Raw genomic sequence first — 23,759 nt, forward strand, 5'->3', positions numbered from 1 at the left:
TAGCTACAGAATTCTTAACCCAACTATATTATATATAATCATGAAAAGAGTCTAATTACATAGTCTCTTGGATGTTTAAATTATACAATCTTAAGAATATTCTGCTAGTCTCATGTGAATCAGAATTGTCCTCCTTGAGTTTAAAATGGTTATAATCCAAGAATAATGGTCAAACATTAATAAAGAAATTGTTTGTCCTGTTTTCTACATTAATAGTGATGGACAGCACTATGCTTTCAATTCTATTTTTTATCATCCTAATTCATTAAAGTTTCAATAGAGTTAGATTCAACATTAAATCACTTACCTAAAACTACAAATCAGAATCTGGAATTATTGCAGGAACTGATACATAACACTTGAGACAATGGAGAATATCATAAGTTTAATCGAACCACTCAAACTTTAGAACTATTAGACACTCAGAATGAGTAACAAGTAGGGAGAACAAAAAATAAAAGCTAGGGGTTTTAGGGGTACACTATAAATGCTGCATGCTTATAAACAGATGTCCTGCCATAGTGATTCTGTTTACTTTGCAGGCTCATGATTTAATTATAGTAGAATCTGCCATTTGAGGTCAGGTCTAGATTTCCACCACTGTTTCTGTCATGAACAGAGATTAAATGCTTGTTGAGAGTAGATATGAGTTTGAAATCCATATCACAACAATGACATTGCTATGGCAGTTCTCCATAGTGTATGAGCAAGTGGCCCTGAAAAACGCCCTAAATATTAAGGGTCTTCAAGCACACTGTACACCAAAAGGGTCATAGACCCATGTGTCCTCCAATATGCCAGTTGGGATTTTTCTTCTGTGTACATTTTCCACACTGCAAGCTCAAGAACAGTCTTTGAATCTTAAGGTGGCACAGATATTTTCTTTGTGAAGAAAGCCCCTCGGACACCTAGGTCACTGGTGCCTCAGTGAAAAATTCTCATCCAATCTCTGAATCTCATTTACTGTACCATGACTTTCATCATACCCTCCCAAAATAACCCTTGAGTTTGATTTCCAGAAACTTCTGCCACGATGCTGTCAGCTACAGACCCAATCAGTGTTTGGTTCCAGGGAAGTACCTGCCTGCTTCGGACTGAGTTCCAACGCTGTGAAATCTGTCCACTTTCTACATCGTCTGTACTGATCAATTCTACACGGAGGATACAAATCTCATTCTCTTTAAAACCACTGTGAAAGGCAACTCAGTCTTCATGGCTGCCCTGTCTGGCCTCAGTGGGAAAGGATGTGCCAAATCTGCCAGAGACTTGATGTGTCAGGGTTGGAGTCACCCTCTCAGAGAAGAAAGGGAAGGGGTATAGGGAAGGGATTTAGCGAGGGAGAGATCAAACTGCAGAGGGAGCAGCATTTGGTATGCAAATAAATAAATAAATAAATAAATAAATAAATAAAATTTTAAATAGTAAAACTTTTTTATCACAAAACAAACAAAACAAAATCCATTGTCTACTGTAGAGAGCTCTGGTGACTCCATCCCTCTGTTTTGTTTTGTTTTGTTTTGTTTTGTTTTGTTTTGTTTTGTTTTTTTCGAGACAGGGTTTCTCTGTATAGCCCAGGCTGTCCTGGAACTCACTCTGTAGACCAGTCTGGCCTCGAAGACTCCATCCCTTTTAGCTCTGAAGTCAACATTTCCGCAGCAGACTGTAATGTGTTTCTTTCTTTTCCTTTAAACACGGATATCTAGGTTTACAGGACTATCTTCTGAAATTTCAATGCTCTCACAATCTTTACCCAAATCTTTGCCATCCTTAATATCTGCGTCTGAATACTGGCACAAGTCATTGTCTTGGTTATTCTTTCATAGAAAGATCAATTTCCAGATACTTCGACAAAGTTTCTGAGCATTCTTTTCTACAACGGGGACCATCTGAAGGTAACAGGGAGTAGTCAAGTATTTCAGAAGCTCTTTTCTTTCACATTTCAAGTGCTCTAGTATAGCAGGGGAGCAACAGTATTTTGTCATCTTTTCCACTCCACAGAATAGTGATTCCGATGTGTTTTGACTGTGTGAGTAAAAACCGAGCTCTCATGAAAGTAGAGCGAGCAGTGCCAGTCGCTTCGTGTCCCTTGAACTCAATATCGTTATTATAAATTGATAAACCACAAAGTAAATTCTGTCTAAGGAGATTCATTTTCTGTAAGATTGTACCTCCTTGCTGTTCAAACTGAAAGTGTAGAAAATCAGACTCCCAACTGTGGTCACAATCACTGATAAAAGTGGCTTTGAGGCTTCCACCAAAATAGCAGCCGAGGATGGAGGGAGAGAACACTTCCGGTGCTAACCAGTTTTATTCTTTATGGAGACAGACTGTCTGGATGCCCCACAAGGACAGGATGATTGACATCCCTCCTCATGTTTTGCTCACTCAGTAGATTCATGGTTGTCGCTGAAGGTCTTGCCTTGACTAGCTTTTGCCTTTGGCCTCGACACCAGCTCTTTTTACAAATGGCCAGAGTCTGGCTTCCTGGCCAGCTGCCAGGCCCGAAGTAGACAATCCTTGAGGCATATTGAGATTCCCAACTGTAGATTCAGGAAGGGGAAGGCAGTGGGGTACAGTGTGATCCAGTCCAATGGTTCCAGTCCCACTGGGCTTTAACCAGCTCTTTGGCTCTTATCCCAGGGCAGGTTGCAGAAGATCCAGGTCCCTACAATGGCTCCATTTCTGGAGACACAGGACCTTAGCCCGGATCTCTGGTTTCCTCCAAATATACAGACCTGGGGGAAAGGCTGCCATCCTAGATCTTGTCAATCAATTTTAATCTTGTAAAATATTTTGTATCTTTTATATAAATACATGTTACATGAAAATTGTGTCAGTATATTTTAAAGAACTTTACCTACTAGAGGCTAGTATTTTCACAAATTGCTTGCATAAACATATTTCTTATTTTTTATTATCTAATTTTTCAAATGGCCTTTTAATTAATGGACTGAAAATATGTAGTTGGATGTAATATTAAAATTAACTGGGAAATTTCATTGTTTACACGTATGAAAAGGGAATGAAACCAACTTTTAAGGTCAATTAAAACCAACTTTTGATTCTGAAACTGACCCAAATAGTAAATGATATTTTTGAACTATGTATGTTCTATGGCTCTATAGGGCATGCTTTTTGACTGTTTTAAATGACATGATTATGTCATTGCCACTTTCCATTACACGTGGTTATGATCTAAGGATGATTAAAATCTCATGTTGTATCAAGGAGCAAGTCAAAGTGAGAGCCTTCAATGACAATGACTTCTGATGAGCAAACGAGGTGAAAAACTGCATAAAAGTGACTCGAACAGGAAAGTGGGAATATTGGGCAGGGGGATTTAATTGAGAAGGAGAGGGAGACAAATGAAGAAGGAGAGAGGAGGGCAAAATAACAATAAAATGTCAGATAAAGGCACAAGGAGTCGTACTATTAAATGTCTACATAAACACCTACAATTTGTGTAAGGTGCTGTATCCATAGACATACATAGTTTAAATGAAAATTTCCCTTTAAGCTCTTTTGCCTAAGAGGATGTCAGAATGACTAACAGCAAAACTTCACATGACATGTTCCGCCCCCTTCTCAGACTGACTCTGAAGAGACACAATCAAGTCACGTTCCTGGTGAAAAAAACAAAAAAAAAAAGGTAAGTGTTCATTAGTGTTTGTAACGAATCTTTAAAATGAATGGGCTTTATCTGTCCTAACCAAAGTTAACTCCCGAATGTAACTAGAGGACTGTAGATTTAAACTCTTATCAGTGGCTGAGGTTATTACTCTTCTGATCTCAGCACATAAAAACCCAGGTCTAGGGTGTCGCATTATAACCGCCTTCTCACAGTTGGTTTCTCAGCCATGAAATCATCCTGATGGTGTCCCTTCATTCAGATGAGAAAATGAAGCTGAGTTCCTGTCAAATCCAAGGTTTTAAATAACAGTAATATCCCCTCCAATTTAAAAACAAATGTCCATTACATCTCAGCCACCAGACTGCTCCTTGTTAAAGATCTTAAATTCCTCATGGGAGGGATCCTATAATAACCCTTTTCACAGTTGCTTAACTCAGGTGCAGAGAGGTGAGACAACTCTTTGTAAAGCAGCATAAGTGGTTGATTATGTACTTAAGTTGTCTCGATCCCATATACTAAACTGGGGGAGTTAATTTGTGTTGATATAGCTGCTGACCTCAGTTATGGCTATCCCGTGCGAGAATAGTCATCGGTAACATCACCCATGCATATAGCTAAAACACTTCCCAGAGTTTGAGCACAGAATTCTTGTTGGATTACAGGGACACCAGAGAGAATGATACAGCCGTGTTAAAAATGCTGACACTTTGCATATTCACAACGGGAACTATTACACTTTTATGCCCATATTATTATTAAAGTGGTTGCGTCGAATGATTCATCTTGCATCTACGTTTAAGTGGAAATTCACACTTCTATAAATCTTAAGCAGACAAACTTTTCGTGTGCCTAAGTGCTAGGGCCTGAAGCCTCTGTGTAATGTGGGAAAGTATTTGGACAAAGTTACAAGTGCCTCTGAGTGTGTACGATTATACACAAGGTTTAATACGTTTTCTAATGTTACTGTACCCTTTTAAGTCCTTTCTCTAGCAGCTCAGTGCCAGCATCCTGTTGATCTGGACTCATAACCACTGCTTGATTAGTTCAGTACTTCTCAGTTTAATCTTTGTAGCTCATTCTCCTTAGAGAGACACACAGGCTTTATTCTGTATTTGGGTAGTGATTGCTCTCTCCTGTATTCAGAGACTTGGGTGAAAAATACAAAGAGAGCTATGGAACATACTTCTGGGCTGAAAATCATTAGCTTTAATCTGGGTCCAATTTTACTGATATAGCATAGTGTTTTGATTATTCAACACTAAGCCTACATCTCAATAATGTAAGGTCATCTTTTTTTTTCTTTCTATCTACATAGTTTTGGTACCCACAGACTTGGCATTCCTTTAAAAAATTCTATAGTAAGATGGACAGTGTCTATAAAACACCTGCTACATTTTAACCAGAATTGTATTCAATCTGTAAATTACTTTGGGTTGAGTTGATATCTAAACAGCATTAAATATGAATGCCGTATAAGCAAGTCAGACCTTAATATAATTTAAAAGAAGAAAGAGAAATGAATTTGAATTCTAGCAATCAGGAGATAATTGCTAGAATATTTCACTTTTAGAAAGTTGGATAAATATTAGATAAAAAGAAACTGAATTAAATATTTGGTTTACACAGGATTTACAGATATACATATTAAAATCAGTCATGATGGCAAAATTTCAAGCAAGGTGGTGTTTGTCTTGTTGTTAGTTGGGCATGGTTACTTAATGGGTAAAGGGGCTTGCTGCTAAGCTCAACATCTGTGAAAGTTAACTACATAGTTGCTGCTTTTCTTTTCCCTTCTGGATTTTATGTATCTGAATGTTTTGACTGTATGAAGACATATGGACCACCTATGTGCCTGGTGTATGAAGCAGGCAGAAATGGACAGCAGAGTCTCTGGAGCTGGAGTTCTGAACGGTTGAAGCTGCCATGTGGGTGCTGAAAACCAAGTGTTCAACCGAAGAGCTGTCTCTCTAGCTCTGTCATTTGCTTTTTATCTCCTTGAGTTACTTTTCTAATTACCCTGGTGTTGTCGTATGACATGTGGAACATGACATATGATGTATGTTATCTGATGTCCTTAATAAGCATATAAAGGACTTAAGCAAGTGTACTAGACCCTATGAGAATTAACTAGATCTCTCTAATGCTTTACCTGGTGGCAGAGGCACATAAATTATACAAATACATTTTACAAAGTGGCTTTTTCAGCCATGGAAGAGGGAAGTATTTAATCAAATTTGCTTGAATACTTTCTTTGTCAGCTAAACCCTGTTCACACATTGGAAATAACATTTTAAAGGAAACAAAGGATATTTTTAACAGAATCCACTTGTTACGTCTGAACACTGGACACAGGATAAACTGGCAAATAGTTATATTTGAGGGGGAAAAACTTAAATATTTCACTAGTAACCAAGAAAAACCTGAGTGTGTTTATACTGTTAGACATATGTCATCTAATTAAAGACAGGAGAATGTCAACTCCTTGTGACCTTTATTATTGCTGCCCCAGAACATTAAGTCGGCTCAATGTTTATTCTGTGTTATTTTCATTTGTTCTGATATTTTTGAAGTTTTATCCTTCTTTCCTTCCTTCCTTCCTTCCTTCTTTCCTTCCTTCCTTCTTTCCTTCCTTTTTTCCTTCTTTCCTTCTTTCCTTCCTCCCTCTCTCCTCCCTCTCTCCCTCCCTCCCTCCCTCCCTCCCTTCCTTCCTTCCTTCTTTCCTTCCTTCTTTCCTTCCTTTTTTCCTTCCTTGTTTTTTCCTTCATTCTTTCATTCATTCCTTCCTTCCTTCTTTCCTTCCTTCCTTCTTTCCTTCCTTCCTTCTTTCCTTCCTTCCTTCTTTCCTTCCTTCTTTCCTTCCTTCTTTCCTTCCTCCCTCCCTCCCTCCCTCCCTCCCTCCCTTCCTTCCTTCCTTCCTTCCTTCCTTCCTTCCCTTTTTTTTTCTGTCTTATTTCCCATAGCTCTATCAATGAAGCATAAAATACCTCCCTTTCTTGTAGTGGGTTGGCCTGATGATGCTTACATTCTAGTGTTAATACTAATTCCTCAAGACTTGGTTGCCCCAGAGACAAGAGAGTGCACATGTAGACAGAAGTGACTCTATGTAACCTTGTCACTAAGTTATTTCTAATTGGTAAATAAAGATACTGACAGCCAATAGCTGGACAGAAGAGACATTGGTGGGGTTTAGGATTCCAGGGCTTAAGGCCAGAGGAGAACCACGAGGGAGGAAGAAGGTAAGTAGAGAAAGAAACCTCCATGGGTTAGGTGAGTCATGAAATAACAGCCATGTGGGTGGGGTAATTAGAGTTAAGAGCAGCCCAAATCCAAGTGAAACATGGCAAATTGTATACTGGGTTTATTGGCTGGGAAATAGACACAGTAGTCATAGAGGATAGTTATCTGCCCAGCCCTGATTAAGGCCTACTATAAATATAAAGGTTATATGTCTTTTTTTTCTAGGAACTGAATGGATAAAGGTGAGGTCAAAACCCTGGATTGGGATTAAATATTTCTATGACACCTTCTATCGTGCTCTCTAAGTTACATGAGTTTCCTGTCTTGATAGTACTCTTGTCTTATGTTGGGTTTACTGAATAGAGTGGGAGATATCATTGATGTTGTTTTGTGATTGATGTTTGTTTTGTGGTATCTTTTTTTTTTTGTTTTAATTATTTTTTACATCTCTCTCTATCTTTTTCTCTCTCTCTGTTTCTCTATGTCTGCCTCCGTCTCTGTGTCTCTGTGTTTTTCTGCGTCTATGTTTCTGTCTCTCCATCTCTCTGTCTCTCTGTCTCTCTCTCATTCTTCATCCCCCCCTTTCTCTTATAGTGTGGGTTTTTTAAGACTCTATTTTCTGAAAGGCAGCCATCCTCATTAATTTCTCTCCCTTTAAAATTTTCCATCCCTAGTCACCTTCAGCCCAGAAAAAAAATTACTTCTTTACTTTTTTTTGCTCTCAAAAGTATGAAACACTGCTTATCTGCCAATATGTTTCCCATAATTACACTAAGGATCTTTTTACTCACATCTTCCTACATCCAGAACCCACATCCCAATAAAATGTCCGATTTTTTTTATTTCTTCCCTTTTCTGTTTTAAATCCTTCCTATGACTAAAGAATCAAAGCACATCTGCCCTCTGACTGAAGTGGGTGATGGATATGTGTGTGTGTGCCAGGTCAGGCTTTAGAAAGAGCTTCAAAGCCTGGCATATGACAAAGGTCCAGGAATACAGGATGCAAGGCTAATACACCTGTTCATGTTTCTAAGGTTCTATGATGCCACCAAATAATAATGTGGACATTTCAGATTCCTGGTGAGATAGAAGGAGAGGAAATAGTTCCTGAACATAAGTTAAAGTCACAGAGCATTTGCGTGGCTGATACACATCACTCATGTGCCTGACCTTAAAATATAAGAAACTTAAAGTCTCATGGCCATATCCATCATGGGAGCCATGTTGAGATGTTAGAACTAAAGTCAAGTAAAGAGAATAGAATTAAGTTCTTAATTAATTAATATAATTAGAATAGCATTTCTTTTAAAGTGAAAACAAAAACCTTTCCTTTGAATCCCACTTCTGTGAAGTAGCTTTACTGAAAATCATACTTTTCTTACATCCAGAGAAAATAGCCACAGGGGCACATTTCAGGGGGTTTATTTGATATTTCTGGGGCCCTATACAAATGCTTCTGTAACAAGAATTTTCACTATGGACAAAATCTGTTCCTCATCTGATCTCTCATTTCTAACAATGATAAAGCACATGAAAAAAAATATCCTGGGATGTTATCCACTGTCATCAGCATCATTAATATCATAAAACCACAGAAAACATGTAATCGAGCTAATTGAGACATCTAAAAGTAAAAGATAAAAATTTTCCTTGTTAAGTATAATTGATGGGACAAACCTATATGAAAGGTTAATAATTACTTTAAAACTATTGAATCAAGTGAGAGTGATGTCTGACTGTAATTACGTGGAGTAAAAGGGCAGATTCACTTTTATATGTTAAAATCCATTTATTCATTATGCAGAGAAGAGGTGTGGAACATTTTATTATGAAAATCTGAATTAACATTTTACTTTTATTAAGTATTCAAGTCTACTTTCATGGCTAAACACTATTTATGTAATTTTATGAACATCTTTTTTTTTAAATTTCATCTTATTCACTTATTAATTTTAATGAATCCTGTATGAGACGACAATATCTAGGTCTATGACTCTGTTTTCAAATGCCCCTATATCCTTATAGTCCTAATGATAATGGATGCAAAAAAAAGTGATGATGTAGGGGGTGGGCATATATTTTAAACACCTATTTTATTATTAGTTATAGAAAAGTCTATACAGAATTTAAGGCCCTTAGATGAAGAACTATAGGCAATTAATGACAGCTAAAAGAGGAGTCTTCTTTAGGTTTCCAAGCTCTATGGTAGGTTATCTAATCAGAGGTAGTCAGTGCTATACATATGTACATATGAGCAAAACAAAACAGACTCACCAGAATGTAGACATCTTAAAGGCACGCACGAAAGGATTCTGACTCAGACTGAGATGTGACAGGAGTGACTTGGGGAACTTTTCTATGATTGAACGTTTATGATTGATCACACCATGTGATCAAAGAAACGTTGACAAGATCAGCAGATGATGAAAGAAAAGGAGTCTGGTATATGAGTCTATCATGGTGGCTGGGCTATGAATCACAAAGTGTATACGAGACCCCAGTGAGGACAGTGACAAGAGCAAGACAAGACTGTTAACGAAGAACGTTCCTGTACATCAAAATAATGGACTCCAAATATGACATCATCAGAAGTAACCTATTTTGCAAGAGATTTTCTTATAGAAATTTGTAGCAAAAACATACATCTATTCCAGCAGTAAACACATGACATAACATGGCCAGGGAGATTCCAACAAAATACATGAATTGGTAGTAGTTTCTCCTCTAAGATCCATGATTTCAGTAGTCGCATGTAATGATCTTGCTCTTACTGAGCAACTCTTGAGTCTAGTTAAATAGCTATTGGTTTCCTCCCAGATAGTATGACATCGTTGCACTTTGAGGGATATCATACGATGCTGGTTAGCGTTGTGGTCCATATATCACATCTAGTAAGACTATTGGTTCCTTCCTTCCCTTAAGAACTTGAGTATCTATTTCGAGTACCACTATCACGAAAGCTAGTCCTCAGGGAGGATGCTTTGTAGTCAATCCAGCTCTAATCCCAAGTCTTGCATCTGGAGTGCATGGTGTCTTCAGCAAATACGATGCAGTTCTCTCATGCACTGAAGTTTATTACTTTTGAAATCTCATGTTTCTCAGTGGGTGGATCACTATGTGTGTTCTTCCAAACGTGACTTCAGTAAAAGCCTGGAGAAATAAGCCTTAGTGTGATGTTTGCAGGATGACTGGCCTGTAGCAGGTTAGGATTATCAGAGGTCAAAGTACGGATATTAAACTTAAAGTTAAGCATTAGAAACAGCACATTTCAAAGCTCAGAGTACTGCTTTGTGCTTCCAGTCCTTCCAAGATCATGTTCAAGTTTTTTCCTTGCTTCTGGTGACTTTTTAAAGGGTCAGGCACTGCCATAGGGAGCTTTGTTTTAGGCTCCTGATTTGACAATGCCCTGAATATATACTCTATATGTTTTAGCAACTCTGGAAAAGGTCTTTCTAACAACAGCAATGCAAGAAAACTGAAGAAGCAAAACAAACAATGAATGAACCCATCCTTGGGACATTATGCAAAAGGAGAAGTTAGACATCTTCTGAGTTTGGTCCAGGATTATGTATATTTATAAAAATAGTCATGGACATATTACTGTGGGAAGCATTACCTTGGTTGAGAAAAACAATTAACTAATATGATGTGCATGAAAAAATTAAGATAAAGAAAGAATGACTGCAGAAAGGAGAAATTCTAGAAAGGTTTAAAAGAGCATGAAGGAAACTAGAGATAGTTTCTGCAGCATTGGATGCTCCTATCTAGAGCCCAAGCTATGTATCCTGAAGCTGAGTTATAAAGCAAGCCAAGATGCTGGGATTGCACAGGTACTGGAAACCCACATGAATCAGAACTTCCCTGAGAGGATCACATGTTCAGTGCAAGGAACCATTAGAAATCAGGGTGAGGCCAATTAACAGAGTAGTAACTAAATGATGTCTTTGTCAATTAAGAGCCTCCTGGATTGAGTTGCCCTGCTTGAAACTGAACCTGTTCACTGAGTGCATAAAGACTCTAAGTGAGACCTGGATAAGCTTCATTGAGTCATTTGTCTAGATACTTTAGATTTCACTGAAGAATTTACAGTATTGTTTGAGTTTTTAGTTGCTTTGTGTGAACCATTTTTTAAACATTTGTATTTATTCAGCCACCTGTGACTAAGATGACATCTTAGTCAAGGTTACTATTGCTATGATGATGAATCACCATGATCAAAAGCAACTTGAAGAGGAAAGAGTTTATTTGACATTTACTTCCACATCACTTTTCATCATCAAAGGAAGTTAGGACAGGAACTCAAATAGGGCAGGAACCTAGAGGCAGAAGCTGGGACAGAAGCCATGTAGGGGTGCTGCTTATTGACTTGCTCAGCTTGCTTTCTTATAGAATCCAGGGCTAGTATCCTAGGGGTGGCCTCATGAACAATGGACTGAGGTCTTCCATATCAATCACTAATTTAAAAATCAAATACCCTACAGATTTTATGGAGGTATTTTCTCAATTGAGGTTCCCTTGTATCTACATACTCCAGCTTGTATCAAGTTGGCATTAAACCAAACATCACATTTTTTTCATTTTTTTAATTTTTTAATGAAAAATATTTTTAATACAACATACTTTGACTGTGGTTGCTCCTCCCCCAACTCCTCCCAGATCTTCCTCATCTCCCCTTCTATTCTTTCAACTCTACCTCTTCTTCTTCTTTCTATTGAGAAACTAGACAGACAAAAATAGCAAATAAATGATAGTAAAAATCTAACAGATGGCGTAAGAAACACATACCTGCACACACATACACATATATCATGAAAGCCCACAATCAGAAATCATAATACACTTGCAAAGACCAGTGAGATTTAAAACATGGCCAAACAAAGCAATATGAGACAAAACGTCTACAAAAATATCATTGAACTTGTTTTATGTTGGACATGTACTGCTGGGCAGGGGACATGCCCTTAAGTGTGGTTAGTATATCTAGTGAGACTTCTTTAGAGAAAGCTAATTTTTCCTTTGCAAGCTGATGTCAATTCGAGATAGTTTCCTGGTTAGGGACAGGAACTTGTATTTACTTCCTACCCTTATTATTAGAACCCCATCTGTCTTGAAAATGTGAAGAGCTTGTACACTCTGCCACAGTCTCTGTGAGTCCATATGTACATCTGTCTTACTGTGTATCGAACACAGGGATTCTTGGTGCCATTCGTCCCACCTGGTTCTTGCATTCTTTCATTCTCTTTACAAAGGGAGATAGTTGTCTAGTTGTAACAAAGTTAAGTTGTTAAGTCACAGCTTGACTGATTAATAGACAGAGAAATAACTAGATCATATTCTGTAGGGAGGAGAGGCAGCACTGAGCATGTGAAGTCATGATAGGATGTGTGTCATTGACATGGACATGGTAAAGACCTCAGACCCATGTGAAATTAACATATGGCATATGGGTCAGGTTTGAAATTAGCAAAGCATGAACTTTTATGGATAATTGATCAAAATGTGCAGAACAAGCCTCTGTAGCTTTTTTCCCTAGGACTTTTATATCCTGAGATGGGGCTTCTCACCTACAAACACTTCCTACTTGCCCAGGCCCTCGGGGGATTCAACGAGACCCTAGGGAAGGGGGCGAAAGAATGAAGGGATAAGAGACACAAAGAAGAAGCACTAGTCTGAATATCTGATCAAGTGTTTAAACTTTATTATTCAGGCCTGTGTTATAAAGACAAGCAGGTGGGAGGTCATCTAACAGTCAGGGTCCAGGACCATCCAATAATTGCAAAGTTCTCTATGCCTACAAGCATTCATTCCTTAGCCCAAAGCACTTATCTAAATATTTTCTCACATGCAAGAGGGCAATAAAACATTTCTTGACTCAAGCTGCTTATTTGGCTAATATTTTCTCTCAGGCAGGAGGGCAATAAAGTATTCCTTAATTCAGGCTGTTTACCTAACTGGCATTTGCCCTCAGGCAGGAGGGCAATAAAGTCTTGGCTTCCAGCACCTACTGAGACTGGTTAAGTCTTCCCCCTGAGCTGTTTATAATAATAAACATGCTGAGGTTTCTAGATGCAGTGGTGGTAGGTGTAGAGTTCACATGAGAGTTCACAGCCCACAACCCCAGTTTTTTCTCTCTGTGTGTTGGTCCTAATCAGATCAAGGCACCAAACAATGTGGAGACTCATAATTTTAAACCCATAAGCAATAATCAATCAAGAGTCCTTGTGCTCTATTGGAAATCAAACCATATAAAGATTTTTAAAACAGCCTCCCCACACATATGTCACAAATGTGCAGCTTAGTCTTCATGTGTGTCCCATACAACTGAAACAGGGACTATCCCAAAAGCTGTTACCTATATGTAGCATATGTTCTACTAGCTGGGATGCCTTATCTGGAATTAGTGGGAGACAAACCACCTAGCTTTGAAGATACTTGAGGTTCTATGGGACCCCCCCCTAACCACACAGAGGAGAGGAGGGAGATGTGGGGGAGGGTTGTGGGAAAGAGTGACCAGGAGAGGGGGCAGTGATTAGGATGTAAAGTGAATAATTTAACGAATTCATTTAAATTTAAAAATGGAATTTAAAAAAGAACTTTAGTTATTGAGCTAGCAATATCTTCCATAATTTTCTCTAAATTGAAACCACAATTATTTTATCCCCCTCATGATTTTAAGAGAATTTTGGTTAATTTATTAGCATTTGCTCATTGATTCATTTGATACCTATTAATGAGTGTGAACTAAGTGTTCAGGATCTTGTTAGTTGCCAAGTCTAGAGAATAATTGTGGAAATTATCCCACAAGACACAGAGAAATAATCAAACGGGTGTAAGAGGCTGAAAATATTGTAGCTGGGGGAAAAGAATATATCCACAGAGCAGTGACTAGAAGGAAGACTTGGAAGGGACAGTCAGAAAGAAGATGGAGGAAATAAAGCTTACGCTGGCATATAAAAATAAAAATCTGTAGACGAGGCTAATAAATGAAATATTTTCCTGACGATTATTTCAAGCAGAACTCTGCATCCAGCAAGTGTAGTGAGAATTTTGATTTCTTAAAGCAAACAAACCATATAATAAAAAGAAAAGAAAAAGAAAAATTACAGAAATCGGAATAACCTTCCATTTTAATCCCAGGTATGGGATACGTGTTGCTTCAGATTGTCTGCAGCAGCTGATTATGATCTGTCTTCTGCTCTAGCTGGGGTGTGATTTCTCCCGCCGCTGATGGGATGTGCGACTGTGTGATGTTTAGAATTCTGGGGACTCTCGATCTGGAATATACATGCTAGGTTGCTGAGACACAAGGTAGTTGTTGTTTGTGAGTTGTTGGTGTTGGTTGGTTTCTCTTGTTGGAGGTTTGTTAAGTAGTCAGGCTCAAAGGAAGAAGCGACAAGAAGAAATGAGATATCCTGACAGCAAAGATCAAACTTCCTCCAGGGAGTTTGATACACCAAATCAGCAGGAAGTAGTCTAACTGTAAGTAACTATAATGTTGCTCCTTTCTCCTCTATTCTTTTTTCTTTCCTAACTAGTGTTAGGGGGTTGAAAGGGTTGAAAGAAGGTGGAGCAGAGTGGAAGAAAGAAGAACCCACTAACTAGCCAAAGTCTGGCTACAAAAACAAGGATCTTACTCTAAGAAATAGAAATCAAAACAGCAGTATAATCTAACATAACAGAGACAGAGAGGATAGCAATGGTGAGGATGCAGAAGCAAGCACCAGATATTTGTGAAGAGGCCTCTAAGCACCGTATAGGAGTAGATGGCAGGCTAGTAAATAACTCAAAAAAAAAAAAAACCACTTCTCATTAACAGCTGCCAGATGTACCAGCCTGAGTATAGAAGCAGTTGGGATGATGTCAAAATCCATAGCTTGACTCACATAGACAAAGGCTTGGGTGTTTTCCCATGGGTCCTAAGGCATTACTCCTTGTCATGGCTGTGCCCATGTCAATGGTAAACTCTCACTCAGGCCTTCTTCCATTCCCTACTGGATACCATCAGTTGCAGTTGAGAAGTAGCTTAGTTGGCAGAGTGCTTGCTTGCCTAGCATGTACAAATCCCTGGACTCTAACCTCAGCACCACATAAACTAAACAGGGCAGGGTATGCCAAGACAGTAATCTTAGAACTCGGAGGTAGAGGCAGAGGATCTAGGGAGAGTAGGGGAGAGAGAACAAAAATTGGCAGTGGGCAGGCGGTAAGAGGTTGAGGAGTGGGGGTAGAAAAGGTGAAATGGAGGGTCAGGGTGGTGGTGGGGAGCAATCTCTAGGACATGCCAGAGACCTGGACCACCAACCAAAGAGCAAACATGGGCTGGATCTAGACCCCAACCCCACACATACGTAACAGAGGTGCATCTTTGTCTTCATGTGGGTCTCCCAGCAACTGGAGCAGGGACTGCCCCTAAATCAGTTCCCTGTATGTGGATCCTGTTCCCCTAACAGGGCTCCTTTGTCTGGTCTCAGAAGGAGAGGACGTACCTAGTCCTGCAGTGACTTGATGTGTGGGGCAGAGAGGGGATTGATACTGAAGGGGTCCCCTTCTCCGAGGAGAAGGAGGGGGTACTGGAGAATGGGGAAAGGATATGTGTGGGGGGGGTACTGGCAGGAGGGGGGGGTTGAAACTGAAATGTAAATTGAATAAATCAATTTATATAGGAATCTAAGGTCATCCTCAGGCTGTATAGCAAATTCAAGTCTAGCATGGAAAACATAAAACTCAGAGAGGCGTCGGAAACTGAGAGGGGAGTAGAGGGGATAAGAGAAGAGAAAGGAGGAAGAGAGGAGAGAGGTGAAGTATAACTGGTATTGCAGAGTAGAAATGGAAAGGATTGAGCTTGGTTCCAGGCAGAGCAGACAGTTAAGAGACCTAATAAGCCAACCTCTACAACCTGCCTCTCTTCACCTGCCTAGATGCGATTACATTGATGTTAATGTTTTATGATTCATTCTTCAGACTTCTGCATTTTCACTGGAGATTTCAATCCACTCACGTTTAAAGCACTCATGAACGAGGAGAGCCTGGATGGCATCGTTTTTCTTACGCGCTTCGTGTGCCGCATGGAACTGTCTATCTCGTTTCTCACAACGATGCTCTCGTTGGTCTTAAGTTGCTTTTTTTACAATGATGAACTGTTTGACTGTTTTCCCCCTTATTTCCTCTTAAGTCTCTCCCAGGAACCGTATAGATTTAGTATAATACCCTAGATTCATCACATTCCACAGCTTTTTACTTTGAAGGGACACGACTCTTCCTATGTAAGTAACTATGTGGATACTTTCTCTTCCCGTGGTTGCAGATGAGAAGTCTGCTGTTAGCGTCATTAAGGTTCCCCTGTACGTGAGGAGTCACCATACTCCTGCTGCATGTATGACGCTCTGTCTGTAATACCTGATCGGAACAGTGAGGGGCTTTGAAGTTCAATGAACGCCAATGAGGGTATCCCCACTGTCCATTAGCTAGGTGGCTAGAACTTACTAGATATCCCCTCTTGTGGCTCTTTTCCTCCAGTACCTTCTCCAGTGGAAAGGCTCCTGTGTTTCATTTCGATCCAGGAGTCTTGAAAGCTCATTTATTTAATTTCATTTTCCTTCATCCCGTTCTGCCGATGCTACAGTTTTTGCCTCATCTACAAATTTCTGGTTCTTCAAGCGGGCTTATTCTGCTATGGAGGCCATGTAGAGTCAAAAGTATTCAGCTTAAGTCATGATTGAGTTTTCTAGTTTCATTTATCTGTCCTTTTTGAGAACCGAGCCTTAATTTGGTTTTGACCTCGTTGACGCTGTCACTCTCTGCAGTCTCTTTATTTGAGGACACTCTGTAGTTTTTATATTTGATGATGATGTGACACATTTACATGCACTCAAATAAACTGTCATGCCACGGTTGGGCTCCTTACTGGTCTAAAAGTCTCCTGCTTAAGACAGCTCAGACTTCTGTACCATTGTCCTTTGTGGCTTTGTGGAGATATCAGTCCCACTGTATGGGTTTCTACTGAGGACTAGGCTACAAAAGTCAGGGGAACTTACTCATGACTTTGTTAACTAAACTTGGGTCAAGGGAAGGTGGACAGAGTTATCACTGAGGTTCAGATTTGATTTCAGTCTAAAGAAAAGAAAGCATCTGGGTATATTTTAAAAACCTGTATCCCTAAAACAAAGAGAAGAACCTGACAAATAAAAGCTATTAAAATTGTAGGAGAATAAGATAATCGCCCACACAATTGTCTTTCCTCATTATTGTTTTACATCAAGACACCAGATGCGTTCTCATACTGAACAGATTGCTTTTCCCTCGCAATTAAATATATAAAATCTATGCAGGCCAAAGTGTACTCTGATAATTATTCCAATACCCATTTTTGTTTGAAAATAATAAACACGGGAGCATAAAACAAGCACTTTCATTCAAAACTGGAAAGAAATGAAATTAAGCCGGCCCATATAAAAGAGATGGCAGAAGATATCAAAATCATTTAATTTTATTTTATTTCAAATTAAAGGAACTCATATGCCCAGGCTTTTGTAAATGCCCTGTGTATGCTTCATTCAAGCTGCCTTCTTGCCAGGAGCTCTGTTCATTTACCCTTTACATTCACCACAATATAAACCCACACCCATAGTATAAATGAATAAATACATACACAATACATGGTAAATAAAATATAATTGTATGTTTTCTAAAATACTCTCTCCTTTTGCCTTGTGACTCACAACCAGTAGGTCTCAGGATAGGTAAACTTTTCTTTGTGACAACTTCTATTTGTCGGCTATATCATTTAAAGTAAAGTTAAATGGAAAGATTTTGATGTTTTCCGCTAAATGTTTGCTCTCAGAGATAATCTATGGTTAGTAAGCAGTCAGAACTTGGGCAAGAATGTCAGTGACCTTTTACATTGTTGAGTGACATACAACTGAGAGTAGAAAGGTTTGAGAAGTCCTATCCAGCAGACACATGTATAATTTATTTTGCGAGTCTATCAGCAGATGTGGGAGGTAGGAAAGAAATATATTTTATGTATTTTAACTACAGACACATTTCCTGTCTTAGGTTTATCATTGCTCCAGTGAAACACCATAATCAAAAGCAACATGGAAAGGAAAGGGTTTATTTGGCTTATGCTTCCACATCACTGTTCATTATTAAAGGATGTCAGAACACGAACTCAAACAGGGCAGGAGCTAATGCAGAAGCCATGGAGGGATGCTGCTGCTGGCTTGCTCCCCATGGCTTGCTCAGCCTGCTTTTTTATACAACCCAGTGTTGAAGTCAAGTCCCATGCTCGCAAAATTAAGACTCAGACTCAACATAAATACCTTGGCCATGTAGCTAGGCTCTTCTCTGACTAGATATAACTTAAAATACCCCATTTACTCTAGCCTACAGTCTGTCAAGTGGTTGGTTGCCTGTGCTCAGGTACCATGTGCCCATCTTGTCACATGATTCCAGCAAATCTTCTGCCTGGCTCTGTCCCAGAATCCTTTTTACTTTGCTGATGCGCCACTTCTACTTCCTGCCTAAGCCATAGGTCATAGGCTTTTTAATTGACAGGTGATGAATCCATACAATACACAAGATAATATCTCTACAACCCATGACCACCAGCAGAGAGGGATGGCACCACCCACAATGGGCTGGCCCCTCCCCCATCAATCACTAATTAAGAAAATGTCGTACAAGCTTGCCTACCGCCCCATCTTACAGATGTGTTTTCTTTCTTGAGGTTCAATCCTCTCAGATGACGTTAGCTTGCATTAAGTTGACATAAACCATCCAACACAACTGACCTTTGACACACTTTTAAGCCACCTTTCCTTTCCTGATCATCCCTGGGATCACACATTATCCTGAACATCCCAGTATAAAACACTTTACAGACTTAAAAATTCGCTCAGTCCTTACAAGCTCACTTTCAAATTCAATCTCTTTTAAAGTCCAAATTGTCTTTTAAACCCTAAAATCTCTTTAAAAATTCACAGCCTTTTTACTGTGCATTCTTATAAAATAATAAAAAAAATAGGTAGAAATATTTTCTCACTTTAAGAGGGAAGTATCAGGGTGCAGTCACAATCCAATCAAAGCAAAACAAAATTCCAACAGTGTTCATCAGTCAATGCCCAATACCTATGATTGACTCCTGATCTTCTGAGCTCTTCCAATGGGCTTGGATCACTTCTCTGACTTCACTCTCTACAGCACACATAGCTTGCCTAGACTCTAGCTGGCTCTACCCTTCTGTTGCTTCTGTTCTTGGTGGTTGCAGCATGGTATTGTCATCTCTGGAATTCTGGGGTCTCTTGTGCAACTGGACCACAGTTTCACCAATAGGCTCTCCTGGATTCTCTTCAAGGGATTCAGTCCTGCAACACAGTGCCAAGCCTGAGTTCCTCTCCATGACTCCTTCATGTCTTCAAAACTAGTAACACCATTTGGGTGACTCTTACAGCCTACCAAGCTCAGCTGCCAGTGTGAGATATAACCTTGCCCACCTCTGAATCACAGCTTCTATGTATTGACTCTGTGAAAATACTTCCCATAAGATTTCACCCCCGTGTTGCTCGTCTCTTCTTAATCAGTTCTAACTTCCTAGGGTGAACTGACCAGCAACAATTGTCCCAGGAAAGGAAAGGTTTTTCATCAGTGGTTCTAGTTTCTTGTTAACTACAGCAGATTCTTCAACTCCAGCTAATCAGAACCACAGTTTCTCAACTCAAAATAGCAAACAGCCCTGAAAGTCTTTAAGAGACTCTCAAATTTCCCCCAAGAACTTCAAAAGCCAGGCCTCCATCATCTACATTGCTTTCAAGATTCTTATCTTTCAAGCTCCCACAGAACAGCTCACCAAGTCTTGAATGCTCAATGGCTTTTTAGCCCAAACTTCCAAAGACTTTCCACAATCCTCCCCAAAACAACATGGTTAGGTCTGTCACAGCAATGCTCCATGAACCAGATAGTAGTTTGTCTTATTTAGAGTTGTGATTGATATGATGAAAAACCATAAACACAAGCAACTTGGGTAGCAGAGAGTTTATTTGGTCTGTATATCACTGTTCACCATTTGAAGGAAGTCAAGGCAAGAACCCAAACAGAGCAGGAGCTCAAACAGGGCAGGAGCTTAGAGGCAAAAGTTGAAGGAAAGGCCATAGAGGTATGCTGCTTACTGGCTTGCTCATCCTACATTTTTATGGAACTGAGGACCACCGGCCTAGGGATGGCACCACCCACAGTGGACTGGGCCCTCCCTCATCAATCATTAATTAAGAAAATTCCTCACAGTCTTGCTTATAGCCTGATATTATGGAGGCATTTTCTTAATCAAAGTTACATTCTTTCAGATGTCTTTAGCTTGTGTCAAGTTGACACAAAACTATCCAGCACACCCACTTTCATTGTTTCTGTCTCTGGCTAATGTTTTCACCAACACATGCTTGACTTGGAGACATAAGAATGTAATAACTCAAGCACCTATTTACGGGGTCTCTCAGTCTCTGAACTTTATCAGATCCTACTTACACCAAAGTACAATCGGAGGCAATGACTAGATCAATATAAGCAATCTGTATTTAAATTGATCCCCCATAATCCCTAGAGATTTTCGTTCTCTTCATCCCAGGATCCACCTGAGATAAAAACACATTTTTAGTAGGCAACGCTGCTTGGCATTAGCCAACACTTCAAAAGTTCAAGGGCATATCTCCTAGTCTCTCAAGTACTGCATATTCATGAGTGCAAATCTTGAAAATAAAGATAAATGTGGAGACAGTGGCTCTAATTGGGCAGTGGATTCTGCGTGCGTGAGGTTACTATTTTTAATCTTTAATTTGTCCTACAGAGCTTTCCTATGGCATGTCAGGGTTTTGTGAACTTGTTGGGTGTGGAATCTATTAGAAAATAATGAAGCAGAAAGCAGACTTACTCAAGGATACTTTGCATATTTCTTCTCTGGAGAAATTCCTTTTTCTAAACATCCTGTGACTCCAAATGATTCTTGCTTTTACCAAGAGTGCCAGAACTGTGACCAGAATCTGAGACAGTGATAGAGCCATGCATTGTGATGAGCCAGACTGGAAATACATTGTCTGAACTGGAAGAGAAGCTGTGCAGGAAAGCAAAGGAAGCGGAAGTTGATTTTAACAGCACATTCAGTCATCACCACAGCCCAAGAAATTCAAGTCTGGACTCAAAACTTGAATTCCCCATTCAGCAAAATGGAACAGCACAATCAGACACCTCTTCCTAGAAAACTGTATAGCTATATAGCTACATTATGTCTGAATGTAAGCCTTTACCACTTAAAATATTTTTATTAATACATATATATAATTATATACATATACACACATATAGTTATATAGATATACCTATACATATACTACATATACCTATACCTATACTACATAAACACATACACACACATGCATACATGCATACACGCATACATACATACACGCATACACGCATACATGCATACACACATACACATATACATCATATCCATACCTTACACTCTCATCCAAGTTTTATCCCCATTAGTGTCCATCATACTTGCTTCCCAATTTCTTATTCTCTCCTTATGTTTCTTCTGTTTGTTTGACTCCACTGGATCCATTTAATGTTGCCCTTATTCACATGGATATGAGCTCTGCCATTGAAGCAAGAATGCCGTTCCAGTGGCCACACTACTGAAGAAAATGACTCTGTCTCCCTCAGCAGCTATCAGCTGCAAATAGCTCCTCACTTAGAGGTAGATACTCAGGAGCCCCTCCACCTTCCATGATAGAATTTCTAACTTGTTTGGTCTTGTGTAGGTAGTGTGTAGCTAGTCATGGCTGCTGTGAGTTCGTGAGTGCAAGAGTCATGCTGTAAACAGGTGACAGCACTTTATAATATCCCTCGTCATCATTCAGCTGTTACTTCTTCCCCCCATCTCTTCTGAGATGTTCTCTGAATTTTGTGTGTGTCTCTGCATGTGAGGGGGTGTCAGGGAGAAATATATATTTCTCATTGACAGCTAAGCACTCACAGGACCTCACTCTTGGGACTTTGAATAATAGTGTGCCTCTACATTAGCTACTAGCCTCTGCAAATAACATGCTTCTCTGACAAGTCTGAGAGCATCAGAAATCTATGAATGGAAACATGGGTATTTAAAAGACAGTTTGACATGACTAGGAGATCCATAGCCAAACATTACACTGAGATAGGGAAGTCTTGTGAAAGAGTTGAGGGAAGGGTTGAGGAATCCGGGAGGGAGGGGATCAGGACTCTACAAAAAGATCAACAGAGTCAACTGAACCACCAACCAAAATGCTTACAAAAGTTGACCAAGGCCACCCAGCACATATGTAGCAGATGTGCAACTTGGTCTTTATTCAGGTCCAAAAACTGGAGTGGGGCTGTCCTTGAGTTTGTTGTCTGACTGTAAATCCTCTAGCTAGGTGGCCTTGTCTGATCTCAATGGGAGAGGATGTTCCTAGTCTTTCAGTTACCTGAGGTTTCAGGGTGGGTTGGTACCAAGAGGGGAACCTCCTCCTTTTCAGAGGTGAAGTGAAGGGGTGGATGATGGGAGGGGCTATGCAAGGGGGGACTGGGAGGGGGGCTGGGTTTGGGATATAAAGTGAATTGATTAATTAATTAATTAATTAATTAATGGAAAAGTGAGGAAAAAAACAAAAACAAAGCAACAAGTTCTTCCCTAGAGCCTATGACTTCCCTAGCCATGGGTTTTGATGAAGTGCTAGATATAAATTTTCTCCTATGGGGAAGACATCAAATCCAATCAAGAGAGAGACTAGTTGCCTCCATCACAATTATGTTACTATGGTAGCAGTGAGCATATTGCCTGGAGGGTCAGTGTTGAAGCATGAAATCCCCAGTGTTAGAGAGAGAGAGACCATCCTTGTCCACTAGCAGCCTGCATGGCACCTTCCAGCAGTAGGAAAGCCAGTCAGCAGGCAGAGGTTCCTGGTTATTTCAAAACTGAGTTCTCTGTGTCCTGAAAACACTGTCCATTGCCTTCAGCAATAGTCCCTTGCCATCTAGTTAAAGTGGAAAAGCAAGGGCAACAGCAGTAGCCTTTATTGGTGAGGTGGTAGGTCCCTGGGGTCCTCTCTGATGAAAAACTCCTAGGGAGGTAGTCCTTTTTTTCTGGATTTTCATATAATAATCCATGTCCTCTGAGAGCAGCATGGTTCGCTAAGACACAGAAAATCTGTTAATATTCCTTTAAAATATACTTCAATTACCTCCCAAACAGCTGGGCTATAAGGCTTCCTCAGCATCCTTCAGTTTTCTTAATTTACCATGATCTCTCCTTGCTCTTCCTCCTGTCTCCATCCCCACATAAACCATCAACTTGCAGTATTCTTGCTTTCCATGTTCTTTCACAGAGAATATGTGTATCCCATTAGCCCATTTATTGTTCCCTACCTGGCTAGATTGTAAGACTATTGCTTCCAAATTAGCTCAGACACACTTCGTTTTAGATAAACCTTCTGTTGGCCTCTCATTTTCTTTTTTCTATCATCCCACTACTTGGTGGAACTCTTCTGATCCGTGAATTCCCCTCCCTACTTTCATTTCACCTGTATTCAACTAGTTACATTCCCTGAATGTGCCCACTATGGTGCTATGGTCTGGTTGTAGCTTCTTGGCTTCCACATGTGCCTCATGTTAAACACATACAACAAAATGATATCTTAAGGTAGAACCTCCATAGACAAAAGAGTATGAAGTGTTTGTTTCTCTTGAGCCTGGGTGACCTCATTCAACAAAATTTTCCAGTTGCATCTATTGCCTTGCAAATTCTATTCTTCATGTTTGTATATCTATACCTATTCCTATACTCTATCTATCTATCTATCTATCTATCTATCTATCTATCTATCTA

At 39.6% G+C, this 23,759-nt stretch overlaps 1 pseudogene; it reads right to left on the reverse strand.

The window, feature by feature from the left end:
• Positions 1-555: 555 nt before the first annotated feature.
• On the reverse strand, positions 556-19,265 carry LOC114631877 (annotated as a pseudogene).
• Positions 19,266-23,759: the final 4,494 nt, after the last annotated feature.

This window comes from Grammomys surdaster, unplaced genomic scaffold, assembly GCF_004785775.1.
Source record: "Grammomys surdaster isolate TR1022 unplaced genomic scaffold, NIH_TR_1.0 367, whole genome shotgun sequence".
In the NCBI taxonomy this organism is placed as follows: domain Eukaryota; kingdom Metazoa; phylum Chordata; class Mammalia; order Rodentia; family Muridae; genus Grammomys; species Grammomys surdaster.